The sequence below is a fragment of the Elephas maximus genome, chromosome 5 (genome assembly GCF_024166365.1).
Source record: "Elephas maximus indicus isolate mEleMax1 chromosome 5, mEleMax1 primary haplotype, whole genome shotgun sequence".
Lineage (NCBI taxonomy): Eukaryota > Metazoa > Chordata > Mammalia > Proboscidea > Elephantidae > Elephas > Elephas maximus.
Window position 1 is genome coordinate 94,097,490 of NC_064823.1, and position 10,808 is coordinate 94,108,297.

The window sequence follows — 10,808 nt, forward strand, 5'->3', positions numbered from 1 at the left end:
CATCAGTAATACAATCTTAGAAAAATGTCTTTGGTTTTATCATCTTATATCCATCATTTGCTCATTTAAATATTAATATCTGAAGCTGTGCTAAAAGAGGCAGTCCCAGGAATGCTAGTCTTATATTAAACAAGGCTGGATCAAGTTTATTCACTAGAATAATCAAATGCATGTGCAAAAATCCCCCCAAGCTATAGGTGTATGAGTAAAGAAGACATATTAGTTTAATATATCAAAACATACGACATAACATGGGGATTCCAAATTAAATGAAGATTTTTTTACATACTGCTAAATATTATAAATGGGATAAGAGATATGGGCTTGCCATTTTGTTTTCAAGATGATGATAAATGAGGAAAGATTATTCTTGGAATCTGCCTATACTATCCAAACAAGAACATCATCCTCTTGATTGATATGTTGACTTTTCTATAATGAATGATTGATGCCTACTGATTTATTGCTCTAGAGAAATTATGTTTGATAGCCTAAAATAATATCAGGCAGTGCCTTAAATACCATACATACCTTATGCATACTCCCACAGTAAAGATCAAAATAGCAACAGTTCAATGAAAAATGTTATACCACAGATTATGCATACTTTCACATAGCTAAAGCACATATATATCATGGAATCTATGCAGCTTAAATCCAACATGTCAACTTGAGAATGAAGTATTTTGTGTTCAAAACTTAAGAAGTACAAATACCAAATAGAAATTCATATTTTAGAATGTATATTCCTTCAAACGCCTGCTAAATATATTTTAAAAATAATTTGAAGTGGAAGTAATGGAATATTTGCAAACCATACATTTACAAAGAAAATTTATAAGATGTTAAATAAAATGTTTAAATTCTTGTCTTAGTAACATGTCTATTGAAATGATTCTTAAATTTGGTATGACAGAGAAACACTTAAGAAGCTTGTTAAAAATACAAATGTCTAGGTCTGATATCCAGAGTTAGTGATTATGTTTGAAATAGGATTTAGCAATAAGAATGTCAGGTTTTTTTTGGTGCCATTTATCCACAAATCAAACTTTGAAGAAACCTGCCACTGATAATATATCTTCATGGAAAATGTTTACTTGACTAAGTAAAAATAAATTTAGATACTAATATTCAACCTTGATATCCTTTCCATTGTTTGAGAAAAACAGGAGTAGAATCTTGGTTGGATCTTTTTCAGAAAGATAGGTTAAACTCAGCAGGATCTTCATCCTACTCCAAAGACTAAGTTGTTGTGATCAACTTAGAAAGATACGGAAAAAAAGTTAAAGAGATAGCAAAGAGGAAAACTACCATCTGTGTCTCCCTCCACAAAGAAACAAATCAGAAAATACATGAACAAAATGAAATGAAAACAGTAACAAACAAACAAAAGTATCCAGTAACCCCAGTGCCGTTGAGTCGAATCAGGACTCTTATAATTAAAACCAGAATTAAACAAACCCCGGTTGCATAGTGGTTAAGTGCTATGGCTGCTAACCAAGAGGTCAGCAGTTTGAATCCGCCAGGCGCGCCTTGGAAACTCTTTGGGGCAGTTCTACTCTCTCCTATAGGGTCTCTATAAGTTGGAATCGACTCAATGGCAGTGGGTTTTTTGGTAAGAAGGAATGATTTCAGGTACCTGAACAGTGAGCCACTCATGTCCATTCAAAGCCAGGAGGCAGATACTAGACTTCCCTTAAAGCCAGTTCTAAGTGAACCAGATCAGTAAGTTGCAATTCTCTGAAGCTATTTAAAAGGAAAATTTACAAAATGTGTGAGAAAATGAGAATCAACTTTTCTGGGTCTGCCTCAGCTGTACTAAGCAGAATCTAATTTCAGCCTAAATTCTGCTGATTCAATAATCAGGTGTGTACGGACAAAAGTGGTAGATATGAGGGTCAGTTCCAGTTACATTATGTGATGTCCTTTTTTTTCCATGGAACTAACTCATTAAAAGAGAAAGGGTAATCAAGGCTCAGAAGTTTGAGCCATGAACAGCAGCTCAATGCTGAAGGAGAGGTACACGGAATACCATGAGTATATTGTGGAGTCAGAATTCCAAGGAAGCGCCCATGGAAATTGTCAATGAAGCCCATTTTTCATTAATTTTTTACTATTTGTTCCATATATGTCAGGCATCATTCTAGACACTAGCATGGCATTAGAAATAAAACCAAAGTTCCTACCGTGATAAAACTTGTATGAGTGGGCAGGAGGACACATATGAGTTTATCTATCTATCCATCCATCCATCCATCATCCATCATCCATCATCCATCATCTATCTACCTATTACCTATCTATCTATCTATCTATCTATCTATCTATCTATCTATCTATCTATCTATCTATCATCTACCTATCTATCATCTACCTATCTATCTATCAATCTATCAATCTATCTATCTATCTATCTATCTATCTATCTATCTATCTATCTATCTATCTATCTATCTATCTATCATCTATCTATCATCTATCTATCATCTATCAATCTATCTACCTATATACCTATCACCTATCTCTCTGTCTATCATCTATCGAGACCATTTCTATGAAAGAAAAATATAAAGCAAGGTTAGAGAATAGACACCAAGATAAATGATTAGTGTAAGGTTGAGCTGTGATGCCTTTGTGAATAGGGCTTAAATTAAAGTGTTGTTGTTACTTGCCATTGAGTAGATTCCAACTCAAGGCTACCCCATGCGTGCAGAGTTGAATGCTAAGTAAGGTTTTCAAGAATGTGACTTTTCAGAAGCAGATCTCCCAGGCACCTCTGAGTAGGTTTGAAGAGCCAACCTTTCAATTAGTAGTCCAAAGCTAAACCATTTGTGCCACCCAGGGACTCAAATTAAGGTGAGTATGACTTAAGTGAACTTTCTATAGACAGCCAAGTACCAGATCATAAAGGAGGTTTTAGACAACTGCAGAGAATTTTGATTTTGACCTAAGTGGGATGAGCAGGCTGACTCTGTAGAAGGCAAGAGTTAGTGTCAAAATAAGATCAAATCATATGTTACTATATAGCATATGATTAAATGCAGGAAGAGATATTGAGACCTCTTGGTAGAAAGTAAATAAGCATAGTGTTTAAAAATTTGGTCTCTGAGACCATAGTCTCTAGATTACTGTTCTGAATTCAATATACTCATTAACTCTAAAATTTAGGCATGTTACTTAAATTTTATTTACATTTAGTGTGCCTCAGTTACTCCATCTATGAAGTTAGGATAAAAATGGTTTATTCTAAAGAATAAACCAGTCAGTTTACAAGAAATATTACTTATTTACTTATTAAAATTTGTTCCTAAATCCAATTATTTATATTTTGAAGAAGACCACATACAAAAACATCAAGTTTGACTCTGGCTTGTGACTTTATTCACCTCTATAAAAGTTTGTACGTTCAACTATGGTAAGATATCTCAGGGGATTCTCCATCCCTTGTAGGTAAATCTAAGGATTTGGCCACAGCAGACAGTTCTCTCAGTTTCAACATAAAAACACATTAGATAAACAAATGTTGATAACAACACCTTTCACACCATCCAAAATGTGGAAACAATCCAAATATCCATGTATGGATGAATTAATAAACAAAATGTGGTATACCCCTAAAATGGAATATTAATAAGCCGTAAAAAGGAATGAAGTTCTGATACATGCTACAATGTGGATAAACCTAGAAAACATTATGGTAAGTGAAATTTAAAAAAAAAATGCTGTGGAGTCAATTTGGACTCATAGCGAACCTATAGGAAAGAGTAGAGCTACCTTATCGGGTTTTCAAGGCTAGAAATCTTTATGGAAGTAGACTGCCACCTCTTTAGGTTAGCAACCAAGTGCTTTAACCACTGCACCACCAGGGATCCTATAAAACTAGCATACATAACCTGAACAGGGACTTGAACCCTGGACCCTCAGATTAAAAGCCTGACATTCTATCAACTGAAATATCCAGGCGACAGACCTAAACTGAACCCTTTGCCGTAGAATCAGTCCAGACTCATAGTGCCCTTATAGGAAAAAACAGAGCTGCTGCTCCTTAGGAGTTCTACAGAACTGCTGGTGGTTAGCAGTTGAACTTTTAACCACTGTGCCACCAGTGCTCCTATAAGTAAAATAGCTGACACAAATGGTCACATATTGTATGATTCCATTTATATGAAGTGTCCACAACGGGTAAATTCACAGAGACAGAAAGCAGAGTAATGGTTGCCAAGAGCAAGGGAAAGTGGAGTCTGGGGAGGGAGTGATTGTTTAATGGATCTGAGATTTTTGGGGAAGTGGGTAATTGTGAATGATGAGTTTGAAAAGGAGACAGTAAGGACCACGGGTAGGGTAATTTTGTGAAAGAGTGCTTATAAAGTTTGAGGACCTGTGAAATTAATGTCTTCAAATTATCCATGCCAGTGCACTCCCTGGAATATCAGAGGTATGTGTCAATCCAAAGAGCACTGCTTTAAAAGAACATCTCTTTGTATCTTCTCTATCTCCAAAATAAGAGTGCCTGGGAGACTGAATAATTTTATAGTAACAACTTTATATACTTTTTTTCTATTTTCTGTAACAAACTTACAAAGATCTTGTAGTTTGTCCATACCACATTTATAAATGAACGTGTTTGTCTTGTCATAGTTAAATTCCTTGGAGTAATATTATGTTAATTTGATTTATCAACTACCGTAATGCTGCAGTTTAATTCAGTTAAACATATATTTGGGGGGTCATCTGTTGCAGCTTAGGGGCTACCCTCTCTTTGACTTCTTGTACATGTTTATTTATATTAAAAACATTACATGAACAATTACTACGCGATGGCATTGTAATGAATTGGTTACACAAACCTGAACTAGCTTCCCTCATGGAGCACTCAGCCTAGCGGTTCAATCTTTTGCAGACGTGTGTCTAGAGGTAACTTCCTTGCCCACAGATCTAATGATCTCATTCTCACACATTCTATCTAATAGTATGAAATACAACACCATCCCACAAAGAACATGGAGAGTTTCAACCACTGCATTAAGTACACTATACAAATGAGCTTTGAAAGAGATATCAATAAGGTGACAAATTAAGAAGCTCCTGTCTCTCAACAGAAATACCAAAAAAACAAGCAGAAACTGTCAGAACTAACCTTATCAGAACTCTGATAAACAAAGATTCACTGCAAGGAAGCAAACACTGAATCAAGAAAAGGGAAATATCAAAGACATGGAAAAACTCTCTGCTTTATTTACTGGACTATGTCTAATTCCCTTTCTAACCCACCAACCAAACTGAAGTGGCAGCCCTCATTTACGGCATGCTACCTTGGATCCTTGTTCCTGAGGGAGCAGAGTAGACCTTATTCAAAATTTTTGTGTTTGTCTTCTCAAAACTGCTGGGCGTCTACCTAAAGGATTGAAACGAAGTGCTAGGCTCTGTATTATACACCTCAAATGCATGTTATTGTTTTTGTGAGGTGCCATCAAGTCAGTTCCAACTTGTACAACAGAAGGAAACCAGGTTCTGCCCCAACCTCACAATTGTTGTAATGCTTGAGCCCATTGTTGCAACCACTATGTCAATCCATCTCATTGAGGGTCTTCCTCTTTTTCGCTGATCTTCTACCTTACCAAGCATGATGTCCTTCTCCAGGGACTAGTGCCTCCTGATAATGTGTCCACAGCATGTGAAATGAAGTATTGCCATCTTTGCTTCTAAGGAGTATTCTGGCTGTACTTCTTCCAAGACCAATTTGTTCATTCTTCTGGCAGTCCATAATATATTCAATATTCTTTGCCAACAACACAATTCAAAGGTATCAATTCTTTGGTTTTCTTTATCCATTGTCCAGCTTTCACATACATATGAGGCAACTGAAAACACCATTGCTTGAGTCAGGTACTTCTTAGTCCTTAAAGTGACATCTTTGCTTTTTAACACTTTAAAGAGGTCTTTTGCAACATATATGCCCAATGCAATGCATAGTTTGATTTTTTGACTGCAGCTTCCATAGGCAATGATTGTGGAATGAAGTAAAATGAAATCCTTGGCAACATCAATCTTTTCTCCCTTTACCATGATGTTGCTTATTGGTCCAGTTGTGAGGATTTTGTTTTGTTTATGTTGAAGTGTTATCCACACTGAAGACTGTGGTCTTTGATTTTTATCAGTGCTTCAAGTCTTCTTCACTTCCAGCAAGTAAGGTGGTGTCTTTGGCATAATGCAGGTTGTTAATAAGTCTTCCTCCAATCCTGATGCCCTATTCATCCTCATACAGTCCAGCTTCTCATATTATTTGCTCGGCATACAGATTCAACAAGTATTTTGAAAAGATACAACCCTGACGCACACTTTTCCTGACTGTAAACAACTCAGTATCCCCTTGTTCTACGGAAATGACTGCCTCTTGTTCTATGTACAAGTTCATCATGAGCACAGTTAAGTGTCTTGCAATTCCCATTCTTTGCAATGTTATCCATAATTTGTTATGATCCACACAGTAGCATGCCTTTGCATAGTCAATAAAACAAGTAAACATCTTTTGGGTATTCTCTGATTTCGGCCATTATCCACCTAACATCAGTAATGAAATCTCTTGTTCTATGTCCTATTCTGAATCCACCTTGAATTTCTGGCAGTTTCCTGTAGATGTACTGCTGCAGCCTTTTTTGAATGATCTTTGACAAAATTTTACTTAGGTGTGATATTAATGATATTGTTGCATAACTTCCATATTCTATTGGATCACCTTTCTTTGGAATGGGTACAAATATGGATCTCTTCCAGTCAGTTTGCCAGGTAGCTGTTTTCCAAATGTCTTTCACAGACTAGTTAGCACCTCCGGCAGTGTAAACATTTGGTGAAACACCTTGATTGATATTCTGTCAATTCCTGGAGCCTTGTATTTTTGTCAATGCCTTCAGGGAAGCTTGGACTTCTTCCTTCAGTACTGCTTGGTTCTTGGTCATACGCTACCCCCTGAAATGGATGATTGTCAACCAATTCTTTTTGGTGTGGTGACTAGTGTAATCCTTCCATCTTCTTTTGATGCTTCCTGTATCTTTTAACATTTTCCCCATAGAATACTTCTATGTTGCAACTTGAGGCTTGAATTTTTTCTTCAGTTCTTTCAGCTTGAGAAATGCTGAGCATGTTCTTCCCTTTTAATTTTCCATCTCCAGGTCTTTGCACACGTCATTAAAATATTTTACTTTGTCTTCTCGAGCTGCCCTTCAAAATTTTCTCTTCAGCTCTTTTACTTCATCATTTCATCCTTTCACTTTAGCTACTCTACTTTCAAGAGCAACTTTCAGAGTCACTTCTAATATCCCTCTTGGTCTTCTCTCTCTTTTTGTCTTTTTAAAGACCTCTTTCTTTCTTTATGAATGGTGTCCTTGATGTCATTCCACAATTCAACTTGTCTGATCTACGGTCATTAATGCTTAATGAGTAAAATCTATTCTTGTGATGGTCACTAAATTCAGGTAAGATATACTCAGAGTCGTACTTTGGATCTTGTGGTCTTGTTCTAATTTTCTTCAACTTCAACTTGAACTTGCATATGAGCAATTGATGGTCTGTTCCACAATCAGCCCCTGGCCTTTTTCTGGCTGATGATATTGAGCTTTTCCATCATCTCTTTCCTCAGATGTAACCAATTTGATTCCTGTGTATTCCATCTGGTGAGGCCCACATGCATAATCACCTTTTATGCTGTTGAAAAAAGGTATTTGCAATGAAGAAGTTGTTGGTCTTGCAAAATTCTATTATGTGATCTCCAGAGTTGTTTCCATCACCAAGGCCATATTTTGCCACTACAGAGTCTTCGTTTCCTACTTTTGCATTCCAATGCCTATTGATTGCATGTTTGATCATTTTTGGGCTTCAGAAGTTAGTAAAAAAATTCAATTTCTTCATCTTTGGCCTTATTGGTTGGTGTGTAAATTTGAATAATAGTCATATTAACTGGTCTTCCTTGTAGGCATATGAATATTATCCTATCACTGATAGCATTGTACTTCCAGATATTGAAATGTTCTTTTTGACAATGAATGCAATGCCATTCCTCTTCAAGTTCTCATTCCTGACAAAGCAGACCATATGATCGTCTGATTCAAAATAGCCAGTACCAGTCCATTTCAGCTCACTAATGCCTAGGATATGGATGTGTATGCATTTTATTTCATTTTTGATGACTTCCAATTTTCCGAGATTCACACACATTCCAGGTTCCGGTTATCAGTGGATGTTTGCAGCTGATCTTCTCATTTTGAGTCATGCTACCTCAGCAAATGAAGATCGCAGAAGCTTGAGTCCATCGACATCATTAACGCTGACTCACTTTGAGGAGGTAGCTTTTCCTCAGTCATATTTTGAGTACCTGCAAACCTGAGGTTCTTATCTTATGGCACTATATCAGACAATGTTCCGCTGCTATTCATGAGGTTTTCCTTAGCCAATTTTTTCAGACATAGACTTCCAGGTCCTTCTTCCTTGTCTGTCTTAGTCTGCAAGCTCCCTTGAAACCTGTGCACCAAGGGTGAACCAACCTGCTGAAACTTGAATGACCAGTGGCAAAGTTTCCAGTATCACAGCAGCAGGAAAACCATCACAGCAAGACAAACTGACAAACATGCGGTGGTTGGGATGCATACAAAGCATAAAAACAGAATTGCTTGAAACACTGTAAGGCAAACAAAAAACTTATACACTTGGGATGAAAGAGTGCAACTGACATATACAACAGAACGCTTAAGGCCAAATAGGAAAAGCTGAGGGGAGTGCTGTTTTGGGAATTTTGGACTTCCCAAAGCATTCTTTTATATGGGAAGATTTAGAAAGCCACTCACATGCTCAGGACAAGATACATGCTCAGAAAAATCCTGAGAAACCCTACACTTTCACCTCAGGCTGATTTCTAGTTTCATTGTAAGCCTCGTTAACCTTTAGCGTGACCCAGAACAGAGTCAATCTGGAATAACTGCAAGAAGTATTTTTTTTATTATTTATCATTTGTTTATTTTCATTTTTGTGGATTTTTTTTCTTTGTAACTCATGTAATTCAAGGAAATCTCTGTGAGAACACTAACTGAATACAAACTAAAGCAACGTAATTACAATGAACACACATGTCAAGGAATCTAGTCTTCATGAATATACTTTGGAAAATCACTAAACCAACAAACTAATACAGCCTTAAACAATTAAAAAAAAAAGAGTAAACCCTGAAGAAGTGGTATAACCTGATTACCAGAGTTTCCATATTATAAAGTTTAAATGTTTATTTTCCATGATAAAACCACAAGGACTACAGAGAAACAGAAAAGGATGTCTCATTCAAAGTAACACCATAAAGCAACATGAACAATACATTTGGTAACCGTATACTTGGTAAGGTTTAATATCCAGAATATAAAAACAACTCCTATAACTCAACAACAAAAAAGACAAACAACCCACTTTGGAAAAATGAGCAAAGGATATGAATAGAAAATTCTCCAACAAAGACATACAAAATTGCAAATAAGATTGTGAAAAGATGCTCAACGTCATTAGTCATTAGGGAAATGAAATTAAGCCTGCAATGAAATACCACTTCACCCCAATAGGATGGCTATTAGCAAAAAATCAAAAAATAAAAAGTGTTGGTGAGGACTCATAGAAATTGAAATATTCATGCATTGCTGGTGGGAATTCAAAATCGTGCAGCCACTGTGGAAAACAGTTTGAAAATTTCTCAAAAAGTTCAACATGGAGCTACCATAGGGCCAACACTTCCATTTTTAGGTATACATTCAAAATATTTGACAGCTGGGGCTCAAACAGATGTGTGTACATTTTTATTGCAGCATTATTCACAATAGCTAAAATTTGGGGAAAAAACACATATCCATCAACAAATTAATGCATAAACAAAATGTGGTAATATACAACAAAATGTTTTTTAGTCATCAAAAGAATGAAATTCTAACACTTGCTGCAACATTACACAGAGCAAAGTAAGCCAGGCACTAAAGGACACATATTGTATGATTCCACTCTTATTATATATCTCTTGTTGGTAGTTGTTGTTAATCAGCAAATCCATAGTGACAGATACTAGACTAGAGTTTACTGGAAACTGCGCAAAGAGGGGAGCCCTGGTGGCTCAGTGGTTAAGAGCTTAGCTGCTAAGCAAAAGGTCAGCAGTTTGAATCCACCAGCGGCCCCTTGGGAGCCCTAAGGGGCAGATTTATAGGATCTGTCCTATAGGATCACTGGAAACCCTGGTGGTGTAGTGGTTAAGTGCTATGGCTGCTAACCAAAAGGTTGGCAGTTCAAATCCGCCAGGTGCTCCTTGGAAACTCTATGGGGCAGTTCTACTCTGCCCTATAGGGTCACTATGAGTCGGAATTGACTCGATGGCAGTGGGTTTGGTTTTTTTGGTTATATGATCACTATGAGTCAGAATCTACTAGACTGCAAAGGATTTGTTTTTGTTGTTGTTTTTATTGTTGGGCAAAGAGGAGAATGGGGAGTTATTGCTTAGTAGTTATAAAATTTTTGCTTGCAGTGATGGAGAATTTTTGGGAATAGATGGAGATGGTTCACAACACTGCAAAAGTAATTAATGCCATTGAATTGCCTACTTAAAAGTGGTTAAAGTGGAACTTGTATATGTTTTTCCACAATAAAACATTTTTTAAATGTGATAACATTTTCTATAATCCTACTAATGTATTAGATATTAAGCTAAACTCTTAATTCAAGCTACCTGACTTAATACTCAAAATACATCTATAAAGTATATATCAATTTTCTCATTTTCAGTATGAAAGGAC

General features: G+C 36.4%; 1 non-coding gene across 1 annotated transcript; it reads right to left on the reverse strand.

Moving 5' to 3' along the window:
• Positions 1-3,890: 3,890 nt before the first annotated feature.
• On the reverse strand, positions 3,891-3,963 carry TRNAK-UUU (transfer RNA lysine (anticodon UUU)). The gene has a single exon. It is a non-coding gene; the product is annotated as a tRNA-Lys (tRNA).
• Positions 3,964-10,808: the final 6,845 nt, after the last annotated feature.